Genomic DNA, 24,097 nt, shown 5'->3' on the forward strand with positions numbered 1-24,097 from the left:
AGTTGGCCAGGTTGGGGGAATGGGTGGGGACTTATTGGCACTCTGAAGAAGACAGGTGGAAAAACTAAGGATTAAGCTGTTTGCTCAGCCAGCAAAGAGAGAGATGCACCAGAAGCTTCTTCAGCCCTTCTCCCACTGGTCTAGATATAGCATCTATTAAAGAGCCCTAGCTTGACCATGGAATAATGAGAATTCAAACTGCACACTCATAAGTTATTTTAAATCTGCCTTTAACCCGCCAGAGAGGAAACTCCTTGAGGGGAGAAAATGCATTTATTTTTGTCTCTCTCCATAAAGATTTCTGTGTTGTAGATATTGTCTGAATAACAGAATGGGACTAAATGCACATCACAAACGATAAGTGCTATTTAAATGCTTTTGTCTGTTTATAAAAAAATAAAGTAAAAAATGCAAGTTTTAAATTAAAAAAACAGGGAATTACAGGATGCCAATGTCACATCCTAAAAATAAAGTTTTACTCTCCATAATAATTCTTAATGACATCCTGTTTCTTGAGGACCCTCTTTTATCTTCTTTTGTAATAAAAATTGAGTGTGTGTTAGTGCTCTTGAGTCTTCTGTGGAACGCGACTAGAATGCAAGTGCCATCATCAGGAATCACAGGGCACCTGGGTGGCTCAGTCGTTGGGCGTCTGCCTTCGGCTCGGGTCGTGATCCCGGGGTCCTGGGATCGAGTCCCACATCGGGCTCCCTGCTCGGCAGGAAGCCTGCTTCTCCCTCTCCCACTCCCCCTGCTTGTGTTCCTGCTCTCGCTCTCTCTCTCTCTGTCAAATAAATAAATAAAATCTTTTAAAAAAAAGGAATCACAAAAATGTGAAATAGAGAAAAGTTAATACTGTGTTGTTATTTTCATTGATGAATCCCAAAGTTTGGGGAGGATCACAGTGCACTTTATAAAGTGTAAGATTAAAAGGATCACACCCAGGGGCACCTGGGTGGCTCAGTAGGTTAAGCGTCTGCCTTCGGCTCAGGTCATGATCCCAGGGTCCTGGGATCGAGCCCTGTGTCAGGCTCCCTGCTCAGCGGAGAGCCTGCTTCTCCCTCTCCCTCTGCCTGCCACTCTGCCTATTTGTGCTCTCTCTCTGTCAAATAAATAAATAAATAAAATCTTAAAAAAATAATAAAAATAAAACGATCACACCCAGCTTTATGGAACTGAAAGACCATCAGAATAATTAGGTCCCCAAGGAGCAGAAATGTAGAATGGGGCCATCAGACTCGGGCAGGGTGAAGCCCAAAAGCAGCACTTATATTTGATTCTGTTAGCAAGCAAAGAAGAAGGTGGGGGCTCATCAGAACATATCTAGGATTTAGTGATCTCCTCACTGGTACAAGAAAATACCTGGCAGGCAAAGACACTGGACATGCTCCTCCTCCCAGGCATCCACTCCCAAAAAACCCATCCATACAAGACAGCCAAGGCGTAGCAAAGGGGAACTGCACCCAGAACTTGAGAGAAGGGGACGGAATAGGGGCTGCACTGGTAGCTTAGCAAGCAGGGCCTGGGAGGGGTCAACCAGCAAGGCTCTGGCAGCCTATCTGGACTGGCTATGGATTGAAAAGAAAAGACAGAAACAGAAAGGGGAAGCTTGGAAAGAGTAAAGGATGGGAAAGGGGCATTAGTGAAACTAAGCAGATACAAGGATCTAATGAGTATTCCTCAGAGTCAGGCTTTGTTGGCATGAGTTTGAAATCCAGGAAATAAGAGTGAAGAGGCTCCCAGATATACCCAGGAAATAAAAGAGAGAGAAGCAATCTTCATTAAAGTGAAAACTCAAGCGAGAGAGAGGACTGCTCACAAGGAACAGGAAAGGAGGAAGAACAGGGGGGTCATCATTCATAGATGCTGTAAGCAATGTACTTGAGACAGAGGTGTAGCAGATGGGCACTGCTTCAGACGCTGATAAGGAAAGCTTCAGGACTCCAAGAAGAATAGAACATGTTAGGCCTTCACTGAAGGCTTAGAAGTAAGAATGTGCATATAATAATAATTAAAAATAATTTTGATAACAATAGCTAGCATTGATTGAACTCTGCCAAAACACCAGTTACTACACCAAATACTTTCCATAAATTTATGTCATTTAATCTTACTACAAACCCAAGAGATGGATGATGCTCTCATTTCCATGTTGTAGATGAAGAAGCTGAGGAAAGTAATTCTCCCCTAGTCATGAATCTGTTGAATCAGGATTCACTTTAGGACTACCAATCACCAACCTTATTTCCTTCTTCTTGATGGTATCATGTAGCTTCTGACCTGAGATAGAAGAGTCAGGGACATCTACAAGATTGGAAACTTTCTTGCTGGACGTGACAATCTGGGGAGGTGGAGAAGTCGAAAACATTTGCAATAACTAATTTCAAGCTTTCCTAAGAGAATTGCCATAACATACATCCACATGCAACTGATTTTTCCACCTCTGTTATTTCCACCTGATGTAAGGCCATGATCATCTTTCTCATAGGTTAGTGCACGTGTTTCCCCACTTCTTTCCTTACCCTCACCTTGTCTATGCTTATCTCAGCACCTACAGTGATTCTTTTAAAATAGAGTCAGATTACATCACTCTTTGTCTAAAAACCCATCCAGAGGCATCATTTATCACTGTGGTAAAAGCCCGAGCCCTTATAGTGATCTACAAGACCGTACGTGATCCAGCTTTCCACCTGGCCTCTCCTCCAAACTTGCTTCCCCTTGCTCATTCCCCTGCAGCCACAGCAACCTCCTTCCTGTTCCGAGGCCCCTTGCACCTGCTGATCCTTCAGTCAAGGACTCTCTTTCCCGGATACCCAGATGAATTCCCCTCACTTCCTTCAGGTTTCGGTTCAAGTGTCATAAATGAGATCTTCCTTGATCATCAAAATAAAATGGCATCTCCTCCGAGCACCTCCATCCCCTCGCCCCTGTGTTATTCTTCTCTAGAGCACCTATCACAGTCTGACCTTCTAGTCTGTTATCTGTTTGTTATCTGATCCCACTCCAGGAACATGAGCTTCATGAGCCTTTTTCCTCACTGATTTATCATTAGTGCCTCTAACAGTGCCTCGTGCAGGTTCAGTAAGTATTTGCTTAATGAATCAATGCAAAACAGGCTCCACTTCAGTGTTGGCATATCCTTGATTGTTTATTATGAATAATGAAAAGTCTAACTAATTACTGTGAGAGAAGGAAGCAGGACCTCTGGTGGGAAAAGCAGAGAAGGGGATTCTAAGTTAGGAAACTGAAGGACAGCAACAGATGGAGCAGGTCGATAAGCAACAAAGGAGATGCGAAAATCATCTTATTCCATTATGAGAAGCTGAGAGTATAATTCTCAGGAACAAGAGACAAGCTGCGAGTCTCACTCGCGGGCTTCCTCAGGCCCTGTTCCTTCGGCTATTGACGTATGGAAGCCTAGGGACACACTTTCTGAGAAAATCCTTTTAACTCATCACTGTCCAATCAATCAGAGCTCTTGAGTAGGAAGTGATGAGGAGTCTGAACAGTCCTGGATTAGAAGCCATCCAATTAGACTGCTGGGCATTTGGAGAAAGCCTGATGGCCTCGGCACAGGCACTTATGCTAATAAAGCTCACCATTTCCACGTGATAGGGGGGAACACACTTTTTAAAAATCACTGCATTACTTCTGACAATTTAGCCATTCATGTCAAACCTCCTTCAGTAAATCACATCAGCACACACTATCTGATGGAAGTTTTCAGAAAGGTACATCTGACAACTTCGAGGTGATTTTTAGGTCAAACATAACATGACTGAATATGTCTATTATTGAAGTCCAATTTAAATCCATCAAACACAGCACTTATTTTTCAAGAATACCAGGTGTGCCTTTTTTAGGCTTCATTGTACTAGACGGCCTTGCTATTTTGGGTGAATTTCATTTTAGAGGTGTTGATTGTTTGCAGATGCTCAGGATGAGACAACAGAAAAAAGTTTTTAGAAGTCCCTCAGAAAGTTTTAAAAAGTAGGAATAAAGAACTCAGCAATATAAGGACATGGAATCTAATAAAGTCAAAGTCCGGACTACTGTAGTGTTTAAGGGAATTCTGGACTCACAGCTGGAAAGCTTTATGGGCACTGTTCCCTCGGGCAAATATTGAAACCTCTTTCAGCTTCCGTTTCTTCATCTATGAAGGTGAGAAGTGACCACCCACTCAAGAGACCACCAGTGGGCAGGACATAGGAGAGTTTCTAAAATGTGGGCCGTATACTGCCAAGCACTCAATAGATCATGATGCCTACCACCCGTTCCCTCTGCTACTGCAGTTTCCCCGGTCATCCCTCCAGTCCCTTCAGCTCTGTCAAAACGAGGGTAACTGGACCCCAGCTTTGATACCACCCACCTAGTAAATAAGTCTTCAGGTCGTTGCTATCCCCTTTGATTATTTACCAATGGAAGACATCCGCTATTTTAAAAACTGAGTGAACTCTTTTGATGCTTCACTGACCTTGCTTCATAGTCTTGTTTTACCAAGTATGTCTTGGGGATCCCAAAGGCCTAGGCATCTCTCTGCAAAGTGGCCCCGACAATGACTCTCTATAGAAATACCCAACTATAGACCACATTGACCACAATTCCATTTCTGGTGTTTAATTTGTAGCTGGCGTCTATGACAGCCTCAGCACACACACTGTCTTCTTCAGTTTAAATAAAACAAGTAGTGACACCATAGCTGCAGGTACCCTGAAAGGAAAAAAAAAAAAAAAAAAAAAAAAGATCCTGGAATCATTTAACAGTGCTTTTTAATTTTATAAAACTTAACATATTAATTATATGTAATTTAACTTAGGCAAACTGGGCCACCGGATAATCATATCTTGAATAATCTTTCTCTTTTATTAAAAAAATTAATAACAGTATGATGAGGCCTCAAGCCTTTTTTCTCCCCCTCCCAAATTGTAACTGTGCAGCAGTTGAAACACGTTTGAAAATAAAATCAATCAACCCAAGCTTCGTCAAGGACAAATCATATGTCTCAGAGGACTTTTGTCTGCATACAGGCAGAGAGGGTAGACAGCCCAAGTCTGGCCAGGGGAGGCTGGTCTTTAGAAATCTTGACTGTAGAGGTCAGAGGCTCAGAACATGGAACATTTGGCTTCTCCTCGGCCTCCCCAGTGCTTTCTCATCTTAGTGGATTTCATTTTCTTGGCAAATGTTGGTAGCATATCAGTAAGTCTTTTTAACACTTCTTCATCCCTTAGTCTCTCAGTTTCAAGATCATTAATAAAACAGCAGCTTGAGAAGGCAGCACCCCAGGCAATCCACAGTGATAGCAGGTAGGGTGACTGCCTGATTTTCACAACCATTAGCATAGATGAAGTTGAATTTCATAAATAGGGTATAAACTCCATGAAAAGATAACGGAATAAGCACTATTTTTTTGCCCCTAAAGGAAGTTAAAGCAAAAATAAACGTAGAAAGTTTCCAGTTTCTTCTTGTCATGAAAGTTTACTTTCCTGGTATAAAAGTCAATTACACTCAAATTAGAAAAACTGGGGGGAAAAAATGGGAAATTGTTGAGAATTAGAATATTTCCTAGTTCCCTAAGTTCCTTTTCTTCCAGTTTCTTCATACATGAATTTTTTACCTTTTTTTTCCCTTAATGCCCCATAAATAATATAACTTTGTATCCTGTTTTGTTTTTTTGTTTGTTTGTTTGTTTCACTTAACTTGACTGTATTCTCCCTTCTTGTTTTTGTTCAACCTGACAATACTGGTTGGTGATACTCTGTGACACCGAGTAGGTTCTCAGGTCGTCAAACAAATTACTGCATGTTCTCCCCAGAAAACTCATTTATGATCAGAGTTTGTTTTCCTTATTCATTCTTAAGTTCTCCTGTGCTGACATGAACCCTCTCCTGTTAACTGTCTCCAGAAACAGCCCCAGTTGAAGACACCTAATGTTATCAGAACTCGCACTCCATCTGGGACACCGGCCCCAGATGGTGGGTGTAAGACAACTGTTTCAATCTCGGCTAACACTGAAGCATGTTTGAGAATTAAATCAATCAATCCAAACTCCGTCAAGGACCAGGCATGCCTCCCTGGAAATGCAGCTAAATGCTCAAAGACTTTTCAGGCATTCTCATGTCACTTCCAGATAAAAACATTTGGTTTCCATTTAAGCCAATGGAAATGCCTCAGAGACATCAATATTACTTTCCCAATGCTGGAAATTATTGCTTAATAATATAGAGAAAATTACAAAGCCTTTTAGCTGTGGTTATACTGAAATAAGACATGCTGGATATCAATCTATTTGATGTCAGCTATTAACCTTACATTTAATTGATTTAGTATTAATTATTTAATTGTTTTTAGATATTTTTATCTTTTCCCTTGGTTTCTGAGCCACTGTTCAGTCCTGCTTCACTTATCTCACTAATTACTCCTTCTGAGTCTCTATTAGGCCTCTCCTTTCATGTCCCCAACCTCCACGTCTGCAGCTCCTATGGGCTCAGTCCCTTCCCTTTCCATCTACACATTCTTTTTGATGACACATGTCATCTCATGACTCAAAATGCCTCCCATTGGTTGAATTTCAAAGTATCTATCTCCAGTCCTGAAGATTACAATATTCAGCTACTGAACTACAAGTCTTTATTTGAATATCCAACCTCTTTTAAGTGACCTGTTCCAACTACTGGACTCCTGAAAGCCCATGAGTCTTGTTTCTCACTTCCCTTAGGTCCTTAAATAAGGGTCAATTTACTTGAAAGGTCTTCCCATTGAGGAGTATCTCTTTCCCTAAGCCCCATCCCCACTGCCCCGTGCCCTGCTCTGTGGTTCTGCAGAGTACTTTCTATTATTTGACATACTTTACAGCTACTTGCTTACTTGAGAATGCTCTCTCTTCCTCCTCCTAGATTATAAGCTCTAGGAGCAGGGACTTAGCCAGGTTTGTTCACTGCTATGTCCTAGCACCTAGAACAATGGCTGGCCCAGTATAGGCACTCAATAAATATTTTGAAGAAATGAATTTCTGAATATGATAGTGTCCAAAGCAGATATTTACTCAGAAATTCCAATTCTGTCCCAGTGAGGCCAGTATGCCTTGGGTTGATTTTCTTTTTGTCACACTCTGGATCATTCTTCATGAAACTGTTCAAGGTCACACAAATATGGGCCTGAACCCCAATCACCTGCCTTCTAGTCCACTACCATGGAATGGGACTCAGTGCACTAAGTGTCATGGAGAATGTTTCCAAGAGTCTCTGTGGTGATGTGGGTTTTACTTCAGGTGAGAAACTTAAGAAAAATCTAAGCAAAGTTCTAAATGTCTTAATGCATTTCTTTTATTTATTCATTTCTTTCACAGAAGGGAATAAGTACCTTCTATGTACAAAGTTCTGTAGCTGTGATCCTAGTTGTAGACGTGGCTTAAACATGAAGCAAACTTGTCTAAGCACAAAAATGTGGATGTACTAACAGGAGCCCAGATCATCTATCTCCTCCTATGTCCTTTCTCTCTGGTGTCCCTCTGATAATATGCTGACAGTAAGTCTCCATAGCTTCAACCTTGGCAGTTGCCTACCTGTGCCTGGCACTCTGCTTGGCCCTGGGTCCAGTGTGAATCTAAGACACGGTGGCTATTCTCACAGAATTTGTAGTTTCACTGGGGAGATAAACTAACAGACCTCAAAGAATTTCCACCTTTTATGGTAGGAGGAGGGCTGGGACTGGACCATTTGGGGTGTTCCTTATCTGCTCTTGTCCCACAGTGTTTGACTGCCTTGCTGAAAATCACTCTGTGTGTATCTACTTATTCTTTTTCAGTCACCAGTTAAAAGATAGGGCAGTCCCCATGGAAGTTTAAACCAGCAGAGAAAGGTCTGCCCACTAGTCAAGTCTTGGACATTTCTAACTGAAGCATGAGCTACTTTGCAAACCTGGATCCATGTTTCCAAATAGGGTTCTATCTGGGTTCTATTCAAGTTTGGAGTTGTATTTATCCTCTAAGAACCAATAAGTATGAATGAAAGGCTTAAGAGGCACCTTTCCTGAATTCATAAGGTTATTTGTTCCTTAAGCAATCCTTTTCTGCAGCCCTACAAATCACCTAATTCATGAAATTACATTATTCTCCAGCATGACCATAATGTAAATTTTAATATCAGTTGCTAAATACCCTAATGCAAGATAAGTCATTGGACTAAGATAAGGAACAATAATAACAGATAACTTTATTAAGCACTTACTGTGTATGAGATACAATTGTAGATACTTCATCTTTTAACTCATTTAATATTCACAATATATTAGCGCAGACGTGTCACAAGCCTGGATGTTTGGGTCTGTCTTCCAAATACCCTGACATCTAAGAATTTTAGAAAAATTTTCTAACAGTCTGGTTGTCAAGAACATTTTGGACCATACTTAACAGCAGAATGCCTCCAGTCAGCCATTCATTATTCCAAATGCACTAATTTTTAAACCAGCTGTGTGATCCTGAAGTACATGTGAACTCTGAAATTTCTGTGTCTCTTTTCAACAAATAGGGCATGCTCCAGGGAGAAGACATTTACTGTTGAGTGCATTTAGATGAAAACTGACATTTCTTATGGGAGTGCTTTAGCCTGGGCTACTATGGTGTGAAACGAGACCACAAATTCATAATTTAACAGTTCGGTTTTCAGCAGAGGTGGTGACATGAACACCTAATGTTCACACTCAGAATCATTTCTGGCTCCATAAAGAGATGCCTAAGATGGATAATAGAATGGTTCAGAAGGAATAATGACAAGGGAATACAGTTCTGAAGTGGAGAGAGGAAAAATTAGGATTGAATAAAGAAAAGAGAAAGAGAGAGAGACAGGGTAGCAACCTCAGCCATGGCTGTTTTTTACAATAAGCATCTTTGAGCAGACAATGTTTCAAGTACATAACAGCTTTAATTTTATGCAGATTACATATTTTCACGATAATAAAATGGAAACTGGCTTGGTGGGGATACTTACTGCCAGGGACAGAATTATTAATCAATATGTCTGTCTAAAGCTGTCACATCAATTACTTGAAGCCATGTAGAAAGTCGGATTTGCCCACTGTCATCCAAATGTTCTTTAGGACTATATTTTAAAAATCCAATTTAAAAAAAATGATGAAGTATAGCCAAATCCTAGCGGCAGGAGGAAGAGAGGGAGGGAGGAAGGGAGGGAGGGAGGGAGGGAGGGAGGGAGGAAGGGAGGGAGGAAGGAAGGAAGGGAGGGAGGGAGGGAGGAAGGGAGGGAGGGGGAAGGAAGGAAGGAAGGGAGGGAGGGAGGGAGGGAGGGGGAGGGAAGGAAGGGAGGGAGGGAGGGAGGGAGGGAGGGAGAAAGAAAGGAAGGAAAAGAAAGAAAAGAGGAAATAACTCTTTCAATATCCTCTCAGAGCAGATACACAAACACATGAACTGTATCTGTCCACGCTGTAGGGTGGGCAGCCTGCCTCACAGCTGAACCATTTTTGGAGGGCTGGCTGGACTTGTCATCTAAGACAATGCCCCCAGCAGGCAAATCTGGAGTAGCATTTTCTTACAGCCTGATTGATTTTGATCAGCCCAGTTCTGACCTTTTTTCTGTTAGTCTAAGACAGATCACCAAAAAGAAAGCTGGATTTCTATTACAACGTAACAGGTTTTAAAACTGATTTGGCTTTAAAGATTTATCAATGACACCACTGTCAGGACCTGTAAGTTGCTAAGTTGTTTCCAGTCCCCTCCTCCAGCTTCACATTTTTCTTGAGCCTTTTTTTTTTTAAGACTTTATCTACACAGTTAGGTAGGAGGAGGAAAAGTTGACCTCTAAATCTCCTTGAAAGTCTCAGACTTGGAATCAAGTTCTCTTTAGTTCATCTTTATACGAGCTAGAATTTTTCTGTCTTACATAAGAACTTGACCCTTTTTCCCCATGAGATTTGGCATCTTCATTACCAATTTCTTTCAGATGTACATTTTCTCCATGCCCCAGCCCTAATAAGAAAAGACAAACCTCAGAGGAAGCTTAAAATATTTAATGACTTTGACTTTTAAACATAACCCAGATTAGATAATAATGTCAAGTGATAATTCAACACACCAAAATATAAAACGGAACAAACTGTACTCTTTTATAAAGTTTAACTCTAGTCAACTCTCACAGATTTAGGGCATTAGTTGTGAGAAAGGAAAGGAGCCAGGGTAAAATCTGAGATGACTTCAAAGTCATTCCATTACATTCAAGTAGTGACAGCTCACAAATACAACAATTTTACCAAGGAAAATTTAATAGAAGTCCATTTATTTAAAACTACATCGGACATGTAAGAATGCATATATTATTCTACACATATCATGTGAAAGGACAAAAAGTATGCATGGGGCAGAATGGACCTAAATTATATAAATTGGCCAAAAATGGTCATGAGATCATTTTTTTTAATAATCTTAAAAAACATTTCTTAGCTAAATTAAGAAAGAAGAGGGAACAGAAATCAGCACCGAAATCAAGTCACAGGAAAAGTACAGTGAGGACCCCAGTGATTGATACCGCTCTTGCTGACACTGGATGCCACCACCATGGAAATAAATTCCAAATAGTCTTTACATCTCTGTGTCTTGGGACAGGAGCAGCCAGTTGGTGAAGCCTACTAGGTAAGATTCACCTTTTCAACAACGGAAAGGGGAAATGGAGCCTCTTGCTTCCTTTAAATTCCAGTGTGGACCTTCCACTAAGACTCATCAAGTGCAGTGCCCCCCCAAAATAGGAAGGGGATTGAGACATTTAGGCACATTAAATATGACAAAGTCTCCGACACAAAACCAGCTTAAGTGTTCAGTGTGAAACGTGAGATTATTTAAAAGAGAGATTTCACTAGATTCAAGTAGAGACAAGTCCTAAGAAGTATCCCCTAGCAGGAATTTATTTGAACTTGCTTTAATGAGTATGAAAGAGGTACCTACTTGCACGCACAGATAATTCAGTCCAAGTCCTCAAAAATAATCTTATTTCTAGTCTCAACATGCCTCCTTTCACTCTCAATTGTGATATTAGATTTCTCAGACTAATTCTTTCAAGACTTGTACAAAGGAAAATGCAAACAAGCTGAGATGAAATTATTTACTGTAGATTTTAGTGATCTACACTATATGTATACATGTATACGAGAGATAGAAATTGAAGTAGGGGGGACTTGGTTTCTGTTTGGGAATGAATGGATCAACAGTTAACTAATGGTTAATAGTTTCCTTATGTAGTCATACCTACATCAATGAATATAAGTCTAGGGCAACTGACTTTAAATTTTTCTATTAGAATGTTTTAGGAATTATTATCAATATCAAAGACATACATTTTATGCTCTGATTCCTTTCTGATGGATATAACTTTTGAATCCTCAAATGTCTTTCTTGATCCGATTCAAACATTAGTGAAAATCCTTAAATCAATGCTTTACGTGCAGTTGAGATTGTGGCTATTTGGTGTTTATGAGACAGAGCAGGGACTGGACTCAGGTCTCCTCAATCCTTACTGTGAAACCTTGATAGCTGAAACTCTATGCCTCTTGACTAGCATATCTTGCAGAAATGTGGAAGGAAGATACTTACTAAGGGGGACTGACAAGCACTGACCACTACTGACCTTTCACTAAAGTTTCCCCTCATTATAAGGCTAAAAATCATGCCCAGGGCTGGAGACTCAACATGCTAATGAGACTTATGATACATGACAGAGCATGTTCTGTCTACTCTGTATACTGTGTCAACCCCCACCTCTACATGCTTAGGCATTTTCCTTTCCCACCTTAGCTTCTTTAAAAATTTTCCCTGGCCTTTGTTCATGGAGTCAGCCTGAAGGACTCCTTCCCTTGTGCTGTCTCCCTTGTGCTCAAGCATGAGCCCCAATAAAAGTCTCGCCTGGAATTTCCACTTGGCCCCAGTCAATTTCTATTATTTGGAGAGCCCAAGGACCCAAGTCAGTAACATTTATAGCAGTTAATTCTTTAGAGATGACACTTTTAGTTCTACCACAAAAACCTGGGACTTCCATATCCTAAAGTATCTAACCCTAATGCACCCTCACCCTTACCTTGCCCTTACCCGTGTTTAAATGCGTTCTTATCACTTGAATCTGCTTTCACTAATTACCAATTACAAGAGACAATCTCACAATATTTCAAAAGCAAATAAAGCAACATAGTGGTAGTCAAAACTTGACTCAAAATCTGTCTAAGACCTTACCCCCCTCTTTATTCCTCCCCACACCATAGTATCAGCTAAACGTATTGTTACCCCTAAGGTCTAGGATCCAGTTCTCCAAACCCTTTTCTCTCAGGGTCCTTACCTAAAACAGTATCATGTGAACTTCTCACCAGCAAACAATACATTACTTACGGAACTGCGTTATAATACAAAGGTATCTTCCTAAAGAGGGTAATTTGAGACTTTTTTAACTTTGGCTGGATAGGATTTAGCAGGCTGAAAAAAGTACATTTGAGATCAAGTAACCTACCTGGATAACTTTTTATATTCATTAAAATGTATCACTGTTTATACATTTCAAGATGCATTCTCAGTCCTTGAAGACATAGAGCCATATATCAATGTCCATACATGCAGAAATATATAGAGAGAGCTAGTTATTTTAAACAGAGGAGCTATGAAGTTCTGAGCCACAAAATCATGCAGATCTTAGCTAGCAAAGGTCTGGTTTCTATAGTGTACACATCTGTGTATGGATGGAGCTCTCAAATATTCAGCACCATACCTTCTAATGTGACGTATCTTTGACTCCTCTTTGACACTATATGGGTCTTATTCTGTCAAGTTTCTTTTCTCACCAAAAATCAAACAGACTTCCTGTTACATTCAATTACAGTCAATAGTCATTTATGGAGCACCTAATACACGCCCATCTTTTGGCAAGTGATGAGGATAGAAAAACTTAAAAGAAAAACAAAACTGGGGCTCTGCCTCCAAGGGCCGACTATTAGGGAGATGGAGAAATAAACAAGTAATTATAGCCTGTGAATCCTATTATAACAGAGCAACTCAAAAGTCTCCATAGAGGCCTAAAGGAGGGAATAGGGAACTTGGAATAGGGAACAGAGCTCCACTACTAAAAAAGATCTGGGCAGCTTTGAAGGAAGAATACCCTTTTAAAGCATTTGAACTTTATCCTGCAGATTTTTAAGCAGGAGAAGAGTGACAGGGTCAGATTTCACATTTAGGAATTTCACCTGGGAACCAGTGTGAAGAAAGGATTAGGAGAACATGAGGTAGAAGCCGAGGAGATAGGACAGGCAAAAATTAGTGGTCAATGAGATTGAGGGTATGATGAGAGAGGGGAGGGGCTGAGAATAACTAGGGATTTTCAGAGTTCACTGAGAGAGGGAATAAAGAAAGGGATGAGGAAGGAGGTGGTTCATTTGGAGACATGCCTTATTTCTGAGCTTAGCCAGAGGTCTGTGGGTATGCAGTGAAATAGGCCATGAGGAGCCATATCAAAATGGAAAGAAATCAGGGTGAAGATTTTTAGACATACAAAAGAGAAGGTATGTTGGCTTTTGTGAACCAGCAGGGTCCTATTTTCCTTCTGGCCCTAATAATGATTACAATATATTTATATATCTGTTTAAGAGGGCTAAATCATCTCTCAAAGTTTGTCCTTTCGCAGGATGTCAAACCAACATTTCCACATATCCAGCAACTAAATCAAACATGGGGACCCCTGGACTTAGGACCTCTTTAGCCTAGGATGAAGTATAGTTGATCTTCCTTTAATTCATTCTCAAGAATATTTATCTCCAAGTCAATCTAACCAAAGTTTACTGAGGGTCTACTTGTGATCATTTCTTGGGATAAAGGCAAGAGAAAAAAAGGAGAAGAAAACAGAAGACGGGATAAGGATAGGATAAAATAAGTTATTTTGCAATAACTGCTTCTGTGGTAGGTACTACATTCAATATCTGATTAAAGTCAGAATGCCTGGCAAGAATATAGGGCCAAGGGGGTGAAGAGATAAGGGAGAGATAAGTCATTTTGTTGTTTATATTTAAAATAGTTAAATAAAAAATTTAGTTTGCCTCTAAATTTAAATTATAACTGGAATTAAGGGCATAATAAAATTAAAAGCACAATCAGTACAATGTATTGCAGGAATCATGTACATTTAATACATAGACACTATCAGAAGCCAGCTAGTCTTTGCCACAAGTAGGACTCAAAGTAGAAAAGTGAGAAAGATTTACACCTGGACAGCAATCAATGGGAATGAGAAAAAATTTCAAATGCAACAAGTCATTTCCTATTTTCTTGAGGAAAACTATCCCCCCCTGAAACGTACAGGAGCTCCTGACACAAAAGAGCTCCTTGGTCTTATCACAAAGTCCCCAGAAAGGCCCTTCTCCCACCTATTTAATGCCACTTGTCTGCTTGAAAAGAAGCAGGTGCACCCCTCACTCGCTGGCCCATCAAACACCAAGCCATGCCTTATATTTGTCCGTGGCTCTCACTTGTCTTTCCTCAAAGACTTCCACTCTTCCCAGAACAGTCCTGGGCACCAAACTGTGTTCAGCTCTTAGAAGTTATTCAATGACCATTTATGTCAAGTATCTTGCTCCTGCTTCACAGAAGTAAAGGAAACCATCAAAGGGCCCACTCACTGATGGAAGACTTGGCACTTGTGATCGCTGTTATCTAGTACAGGTTCATAGATTACCCATAGCTCTATCAGCCAATAAGCAATCCAGCCAACACTCATGCCCATTCATTTAAGAATTACCCCACCAAAGGAATCAAAATTACTAAAATCTTGGTGCTGATCCAACCGTATTAATTTTTTTCACATGGAAACAAACTGCTTATGTCTTCTTAGCCTACTGCTCAGAGTTTTGGTTAGTAAATACTGCGGAAGTGTGTGGAGAATCAGTATGCCTATAAAGGCATGAAATACAACTTAAGGAAGGTCAGTAGGCAGCATGATTCTAAGGGGAAAATCCTTCTTCCAGAGGTGTAACATTTAGTCACATTATTCTCTTGAAATAACAGATTCCAGAGCTATCCCGCCAGGAAATGAGTTTATGTAAACGAGAACATTCTGCTTTGTGCTGCTGAAGTCACAGAGTCTACCAGATGTTCCCAATCCCAAGGTTCAAGTAGCGTGATGTTGGTGAGTATTTCATAAACCCCAATATTGGAAAGATTCAGCACCTACTGGGCTTTCTTTTTCCTACTCTGAAAAAATTCTATACACTATGTTTCACTGTACCAATTTTATTTTAAAAATGTAGCTGCCTTTATTTAAATGCCACAATTCATCTTATAATAGTATTTAAGGGGCTTCTGTGGCACCGTGCCAGATTTATATTATTAGAACTTAGGCATTTGCAAATGAACCTCTTTCAATTAGTGTTTCAGGAAGCAATTAAACTGTCTAAAGTGTATTAATGAATACACTAGAATTGGGAAGCCGATCCTCCTAATACCCCCGTTATTAATGCACCATCTGCTTTGCTGTCTTAGGAGCATCCAGGATCTCTAACCTCAGGTCCACAAAACCCAATTATTTATTCAAAAAGGTCACAGAAGCATAAGTTTGTAATCAGGCTCAATATTCTATACAATAGGTGAATATTATAGATTAAGTACATATATTTTCTTGGACTTTTTTATGGATGCAAATGAAGATGCGTATGGGGTTTTTTTTTTCTCCTCATTCCATGTTATGTGTCAAAACACTAACAGCTCTATGAATATATTCCTGGATCTGATCTCCCTGCTAAAAGCAAGGATGCTCTATGTACACCCTGTGATCTGTAAGGATATCATTAGGATCTCTGATGATGTTGTCATTTTTCATTAATGAATCATGTAGTTTGCTACCGTGCTTTTTTCACACGGAGTGGTCCAGGTGCTGAGACATTTGCTGGTGCCTCTTGCCAGTATTCTGCTCAGTGTCCCTGCCACAGAACAGGGTTCTGGAGGGGTGTATGCTTTGTGAGAGATTTCCTGTTGGCTTTAGGACCAAAGGAAGCCAGGCTGCCAGATACAGACTCATGAGAGGGTGGAGGTGAGGGCAGGGAAGACTGGTGTTTGCCCCGCTCTGCTGAATGCTGCAAAGTCACCAAGTCACCAACTCCACTGAGCCTTGTGGCTTTGATGACTCGTTACTGCCAAGGCAGTCACAAGGGAAGGAGAAGACATATTCTCTGCTTTTATGGAATTTAGAGTCTAGTAGAGGAAAAAGGCCATAGGCCCAGTGAAGGTTGTGAGCCAAAGAGGGGAGGTCAGCATGGAGCAGAGGAGCCAAGCAGGAGTTTGGGGAGGAGGACGACCTATGGAATCTGCACCAGTGAGGAAAGTAGAACAAATTTTCCACAGAACCCCGGACTTCCCCCACCTTAATTTTCATCAAGGGCTTTTATGGGTTAAACGGTGTCCCCCAAAATCCATAAATTGAAGTCCTAACCCTCCATGCCTCAGAATATGATCTTATTTGGATAAAAAGTTGTTGCAGATATATTTAGTTAGGATGAGCTCATACTGGAGGAGGGTGGGCCCCTGATCCAATAGGACTGGCGTCCTCGTAAAAAGGAGAAATTCAGACACAGAGGCACACTCACAGGAAGAATGCCATGTGACAGTGAAGGCAGAGATAGGAGTGATACAGCAGAAGTCAGGGGACTTCAGATTGCCTGCAAGCACCAGGAGCTAGGAGAGAGGCATGGCCTAGTGCCTCTAGGGAGGGAGCCAGGCCCTGCTAACACCTTGACCTAGGACTTGTTGCCTCCAGTTGTGTGGGACAGTAAATTCCTATTGTTTAAGACACTCGGTTTGGGGTATTTTGTTACAATAGCCCTACAAATTAAGTGCTATCATGATGAATTATGAAATACCTGACTTTCCTTGTGGATTATACACTCTTTGAAAACAAGAACAATGTTGATTTGTTTTTTGGGTTTTTTTTTTTTGGCAAGTCCCTTATACAATACTGCATTTATAATATGTGTTCCATAATTCTGGGTTGACTGACTAAATTAGGATGAGCAAATCAGGGAGAAATTTTGGAAAGTTCAGGTGGCAGAGAAAATTAGTGAACGTGAGATAGAAGGGGAATTCTGGCAACCATTGGGGCGAGAGGGAAGGGGTTTTAGAAGAATCTGTGGAATCTTGGGACTCCACATTGGCTTCTTCTGCAGGGAAGAAGGAAGGTTTAGGAAGGCTAATCTGGTCACAGACCCACCGTGTCCTCTGATGAGTCTTTGGTGATACTGAGATTCTCCACACAGAACAGGCTCTTCCAGACCTAACCCCACAGGGCATAGCCAGTACACACCTGCTCACACAGAACATGTTCACACGCGTGGACAGGTCGAGCCCTGCTTACAAGTGAATACAGTCATGTGCCTCTGCTATTCCTCCCCCCCTGATAGCTCACTCACCGAAAGTCACAGCAACTCCCCCCTCCATTGTTCGCCTGTTCTTTTCGAACTGTGCATCTCAGACACAGACGGTATGTGGAAGACAGGGCAGGGATGGCAAGGTGAGAAGGCAAGGGGAGAGATTTGTGAAGAGAGACACACATTTACCAAGCTGAAATCCTTCCATGTGCTCAGTACTCTAACTACATACGCTCACCCAGCTGGGTATCATAAACCCCCGTTTACAAAGGAGAGACGGAGGCTCAGGATCATCTGCTCAGAGTCACGCCACACATCAAATGAGTACGGGAGCTGAAGTTTCACCCAGATCTGTTTGACTCCGAAGCCTATGTTCCCTTTCTATTTCACCAAACTGCCTCTTCGTCTGGAAGCAAAATAAAAATCAGCACTCTCTTCTGCACTGATGAACGTTCTCCTTTGATTCCTGCCTGTGCCAGGCTGGCCCTTTAAATGAGCTGGCCCACTCATCCTCTACCTAGCAGCCAGCACAAAAAAAAAGCTGGCTTCAGACAACAGTGGTTTGCCAAGCAATCTCCCAGGTTACTTCTGTCTTGTATATTATCTATTAATCTGATTACTGCTCCCTGGTACCTCAGATTTTTGGCTCTGGATCCTCAGCTCCGCACTATTAGAACTGGTTTACTGGCCACTGGCTCCCCATTCTGACCTTGCCTTCCTCTTGTTTTTGTCCCCCTGAAGCCTGGGATGGAGTTGGAGGAGGGGGTCGCCATGGAGACCCCCTCCTCCGACTCCACCCCCTCTTTTAGTGAATAAGAGCCTCCTCCATCCTCACTGACTAAGCCAGCCATTTTCCCTTGAAGAGGTGAGAGGCATTTGAAGGTTTCCCATAAATATGACGATGGACGTGTGAGTATAGAAGGGTCCTAGAATAAAACCCAAGTGAACTTGCATTTAACACTGGCCTTACCACCAACCGGATGTGTACTTTAGAGGAAGGCACTGGTTTCTCCTCATTATAAAAATAAGTGTGCTGCACAAGGGACTTGTGAGTTTCCTGTGGAGTTAAAAATCTTTAAATCTTTGTTAAAACATACAAAACAAGGACCTTTATAACACTGTAACAACTGTGTTTACACTTGGCTGTCATTAAGAAAAAAAAAAGACATTGGTGACTTACAACAAAGCATCTCTTTCACATACTTGTTTGGACTTATAAAAATCAACTTTGGGACAGTGGATCATACTGCTCTGATTCTTACAAGACTGTATATCAGGAAATATAATATAGTCTAGCCTGGAAGTATTAAGGAAAAGAACAGGTAAGGTGGCACAAAGATTTCTACCAAAATAGTAACTTTCTGAATACACTCTATACGGACATATTCCCTAGATGCACTTTTGCATACAGTCCCTGTCAAGATGCCTTTATATAGAATATGCAGCATTCCCATTCTTTTTGGCAAATGTTTATTTTCAGTCCCACTCCATGCATGCACTAAAGATAAACTGGAGATGAATAAGAACTCACAGACCTTAAATCTAGAGACTGTAGGGGTCCTATTCTTGGAGGCTTTCCAATTGATTTGATGGACAGTACATCTACTTGTGTGCAAATAACTCATTTCTTAGAATATCAGATAACTAAGTAATTACGAGTAGTATTTTGTCTGATCAGTAGTAGGTTTACAGCATTTTTGCAAAAAAAAAAAAATTATATTCTTTTTAAAATAGGACTGGTCCAGCGAAAAGGAGGAGAAAGAGTAGGTAAGAAATATTTCATTTCTTTGACTTCAGTGAAACCAGTTCTCTAGTCACCAGATTAGAAAAGTCCCCCTGGAATATCTGAAAAGCACAATGTAACAATTCAGTCATTGTCTCTGGAAGACCTTGGGAAAAGTACACATAACTGCTCCGGGGTGATATCCTAATAGCTTCTCGTTAATAGACTCGGGAATTAATGTTCCTGGTAATCTGGCTGGCAACGTGTATCCCTTATCCTTTTCCCAATTCAATACCATTCTCAATTATCGTCTATCCTTTAAATAATCACTGAAATTCCACCTCTTCCATGAAGCCTTTCCTGAATAACTGGGGGGGGGGAGTGATTTCCCTTCCATAAGTAGAGCCTCATCTCGATTCTTCTCCATAACCATGGGCTCATATCCCAACTGTGGTTTTTTGCTTATTCCCGGTGACAGGAAATACCAGTTATGAAGGCAGGTATCATAAAATTTCAAAGCTGAGTGGGACACCAGGAAACCAATTGGTGCCATCCTGTTTTAATTTGATGAATATCTACTCTTTCCAGCTCTGAGTCATGATTCTTCCCTTAAAGATCACAGAGATTTTACCCATAAGAGCCTCATTTGTTCTATCCCATGCTACCATTTTTTTTATCTTCCCCCTGTCTTCTTCCCTCCCTCCCTCCCTCCTGCCATCCTTCTCCATTGAATACACAGCTATTAAGCACCTTCTGTATGCGTGGACATAATTTCTCATTTTCCCTTTGATTATACATACATTGTGCGTTTTTGAACCCTTCTTGTTTCCTTAGATTCCTTCACATTTTTTATGTCGAGAATGTAATCCAGAACTTTAATGGAGGTCTGGAAAAGAGAAAAGGTGAGGGAAGTTTGACTTCTGTATTTAGCTTGTGGACAGCTTGGGACCCTCGCTTATGTGCAAAGTGACCCACTAGGAAGTCACTTCATCTTGTCAAGATCAGTTCAAATTATATTCCTGTCTTGTGGGGCTATTAGTGAATCTGCCTAACTTAGTACAGTCTGCAAATCTGATGAGCACATTGTCGATTCCTTCATCTCAGCCATCAGTAAAGATATTGAATAGGCAATAAAGATATTGAATCCTGTCATACTCTGGGACAAAGGCATGGGTGTTTACAATAACACTTATGACCCAAGCAATCCTGCTGTTTGAACTCATACTTTCTTCTCAGAATCAGGTATCAAGCTCATGGCCATTGTACTTTCAGAGACAACTTTTAAAAGTCACTGGAACTGGTGTTAACCAGTCCACTGAACTCTCTGCTCTTTTGATATATCATGTACTTCCAACCACTCTCAGTGGAACCCACTGTCCTTCATCTTTATCCTCCTCAATAGACTGGGTCTTTGTCTTTATCAGCAGCTTGGGCTCTGAACCATGTTGGTATTTAAACATCTGCATGTTGCCTTTGATATCTTACGATTTCTAGCCACGACTATTTCCATCCTAACTTCTCTACCTCCCCAAGTCACATGGCCCTTCTTAACATTTAGTCCCCGCAGTTCACTTGGGAAGCTACACAGGATGCTGTTTGGATGTTGGCAGGTGTACCGACGACGCATCTTTGTCACTGACCAAGAAAGGAGTGGGCTTTAATTATTTTAATGCGTGGAATATGATTCCTTATACCTGTGGTTTGATAGCAGATTGAACAAACTTACTTTGAGTTTTATCAGAACAGTTCTCTGATTGGAGTGTTGAGAAGCTCAGAATATTTCTGAGGCAATGATTCTTCATTGTGAAATGTCAGGTAGTCAGCAGCCTGTGGCAAGGCCTCTTCTCAATGCTTCCTCTTTGCTCAGCCTCAGATTATCCCTTGACTTAGAAATAAAATGCCAGTATGGTTAATAATGTAACTGGCGGAGAGACATAGAGTCATTTGTTTCCATAGAATGAAACAAAAGCCCGTAGCAACCCAAACAAACAGATGACAGTCCTTCTGCAAAAGAACTTTTGCTCATCACTGTCCATCCAGAAAACTTTGTGTTTTTTTTTCTTTAATTTAAACCACCTGTTTGAAACACCCATCATAGCTGGAAATAAAGACAAATGATGTGCATCCCTCCAGACTTTGAAATGGGCACCCTGCCTTTTTTCTGGTCCTGTATCTATATGCTCATTCTCCTAGGCTGGGCTATGAATCTCTTCACTGTTCTCCTTATACGAAACGCTCATTCCTCCAGGACCTTTTACTGTTACGGTAACAGTAACACACGCGGGTCATGGCCTCCTCAGGGAAACATTCTTACTCTCCAAAGAATCGAGATGAGGCTTTACTTTCCTCTGCTTCCCCGTGTATGCCTTGTTCCTTCATTGTGTCCTTCGAACTTTCTTCCCTCAGTGCCACAAGCTGCCCACATTTTCTCTCCATCCTGAAGATTACTTCAGAATTAAGAAAAATTAAAATAAGCATTCAAAAGGTTCACCTCTGATATGACTCAGAACTGAAGCGAGACTGGAGAAGGGCTTTTGTGCTCCATTTACAGCAGTGGTATTGTATTCATCTGCAAAGGCTGGAAACTTCTCCAAGACCAGGTCAGACCTAAGACCAATGAAATCAGATTATCAGCAAGTGTGTCTCAGACATTAGGCTCCTTTTAAATCTCTCCAGGTGATGCTACTGTACAGCCAGGGTTGGGAACCACTGCTTTCTAGGGTGCCCGGTTATTTTTCTTCAGGCAGAGTGCCCCCAGAAGGATCCATCCCCAAAATAGCCTGTGGTGGAACCCTAATATATTTTCTTCACTTAATTAGGGAAAAGAGATAGGCACTTCTGGTTGGATCAAATACTAGCAGTGCCTCTCACATTTTAATATGCATACATATCCCCTGGGGATCTTGTTAAAAGGCAGGTCCTAATATAACAGGACTGAGGCAGGCCTGAGATTCTGCACATCTAATAAGCTCTCCTCTGTGTGCTACCAATGCTACTGGTCTATGGTCTACATGGATAGCTGGAACTATAACTTCAAGCTTACACTGACTAATCAACATAACCTCCACTCAACTTTAATACCCATTTAGCAATGTCCTTGGCTCTTAATAAATGGAGGCTGACAGCTTACTCTCCTTGTTCTGCAAGAACAACAAGAGAATTCTTAATCCAAAGCAGGTATAGTCAGGTGACTGGATATCTTATGATAGTTAATTTTATGTCAACCTGACTGAATCACAGAGTGCCCAGATATTTGTCTAAACATTATTTCTGGGTGTGTCCATATGTTGGAGAGAGATATCTATATATAGATATATATAGATATCTATATATCTATATATATATCTCTCCAATTAGCTCTGTTTCTCTGGAGCACCCTGATTAATAGAGTATCCCTTAAGACTATCTTGGGAAGTGAATGATTCTGGGCCTCAATTACAATGTATAAAGGGTTTTCCCCATACCACCAATTCTTGGACACCACCTGGTCTCTATAATTCAACTCAATTCTGACACTGTCTACCAGGAGACAGCATCAGATTCCTTAGGTTAAGCGCTCAGATCCACCAGACTGCCCCCAACCTCAGATGCCAATCCCAAGTCCAGGTTGTCACTGCGACTTTGACTGATCAACTATAAATCAGAGGTTCCCATGACCTACTCCTCAGGTTTGATTAATTTGCTAGAGGGGCTCACAGAACTCAAAAAAACATGTTACTTATGTTTACTGGTGTATTATAAAAGGATATGACAAAGGACAACATAAACATGCACATGAACATGAGAGAATAGCTATGTAGGAAGGGGCACGAGCTTTCATACCCTCTCCGGAGACACCACTCTCCCAGCACCTCCATGTGTTCACCAACCCAGAAGCTCTAAAACCGTTTCATTTGAGTTTTTATGGAGGCTTTATAACATAGGCATGATGGACTAAATCAATCAGTGACCACTGGTGATTGATTCAACCTCCAGCCCTCTCCCCTCCAAGGGGGTCCAGGAGTGACTAAAAGTTCTGCTTTCTAATCATTCCATTGGCTCCCCTGGCAACCAGCCCCCAACTTCAGGTGCATTCCAAAAAGTCGCCTAATTAACATAACAAAAGACACCTTCCTTGCTCTCCTTCCTCACAGGAAATTCCAAGGGTTTTAGGAGCTCTGTGCCAGAAACCAGGGACAAGACCAATTATGTATTTCTTATGATAAATCACGATATCACAGAAAGTGTTTCTCAACCTGTAATATGCATGTTAATCACATGTAGATTCTCTAAAATGCAGAATATGATTCAGCAGTCCTAAGAGGGGCATGCCAGTCTACATTTTTCAACAAGTTCCCAGGTGATGCCAATCCTGCTAGTCTAAGAACCATGTTTTGAGTAAGAAGATTCTAGGGGGAAGTTTTTTGACTTCAAACATTGTGGAATCTAAACTCTGGAGTCCCCAACTCAATAAAAATTTCTGACTCCTGAGGTCTTCTGAGCAATAACTACCAGGCCCATAAATCACCCCAGGCCATAGTTTTCCTACATCACTAAAAACCAGTTTTTGAAAAGACCTAAAATTACAACCAAAAAAAGGCCACCAGTCTTGCTTCCTTCCCCAAGCCATAAAAGTACCCAGTCCTAAAGAGAGCACTATCTCCGTTTGGGGACTCAGCCATATTTAGGATCTTCAGAATAAAATCCTATGGAAACTGTGTGCACCCAGCCTATGATTACAGGGCTCTAGGGTGGACTAAGATTTCCCTGATCTCAGACAACCACAGGAAATCAAGGACCAAGAGAGTTCTGGTGAGAACACAAGCATATGGATCGATTGTTCAACACAGAATTATTTGGCATCACCATCATCATCATTGCCATCAGTTCCTCCTTTTTTTTAAGGGGAAGAGAACTCAGCATTTAGAGAAATACTGTCTTTTTCCTCTCAACTCAAGACACTTAAAGACCAGTTGGAAATACTCAAGAAGAAATCAGAAAGCAGACTGCACC

The 24,097-nt window shown here is 41.1% G+C and overlaps 2 long non-coding RNA genes across 3 annotated transcripts in view; one reads left to right on the forward strand and one right to left on the reverse strand.

Moving 5' to 3' along the window:
• The window catches only part of LOC141373484 (uncharacterized), a 909,297-nt gene that overhangs the window by 825,347 nt on the left and 59,853 nt on the right, over positions 1-24,097 (forward strand). The window lies entirely within an intron of this gene.
• Positions 20,838-24,097, reverse strand: part of LOC141373483 (uncharacterized) — a 127,482-nt gene continuing 124,222 nt past the window's right edge. Inside the window, exons 1-3 of one of the 2 annotated variants that reach the window (XR_012379544.1) lie at positions 22,928-23,068; positions 21,597-21,712; positions 20,838-20,990 (exon numbers count right to left, since the gene is read on the reverse strand). This is a non-coding gene — a long non-coding RNA (uncharacterized lncRNA). Of the gene's footprint in view, positions 20,991-21,596; positions 21,713-22,927; positions 23,069-24,097 lie in introns of those variants that run through there. The other variant, XR_012379543.1, reaches the window with a different exon arrangement.

The sequence above is a fragment of the Callorhinus ursinus genome, unplaced genomic scaffold (genome assembly GCF_003265705.2).
Source record: "Callorhinus ursinus isolate GAN/ISIS: 27379988/994484 unplaced genomic scaffold, GSC_fseal_2.0 scaffold10, whole genome shotgun sequence".
NCBI classification, from domain to species: domain Eukaryota; kingdom Metazoa; phylum Chordata; class Mammalia; order Carnivora; family Otariidae; genus Callorhinus; species Callorhinus ursinus.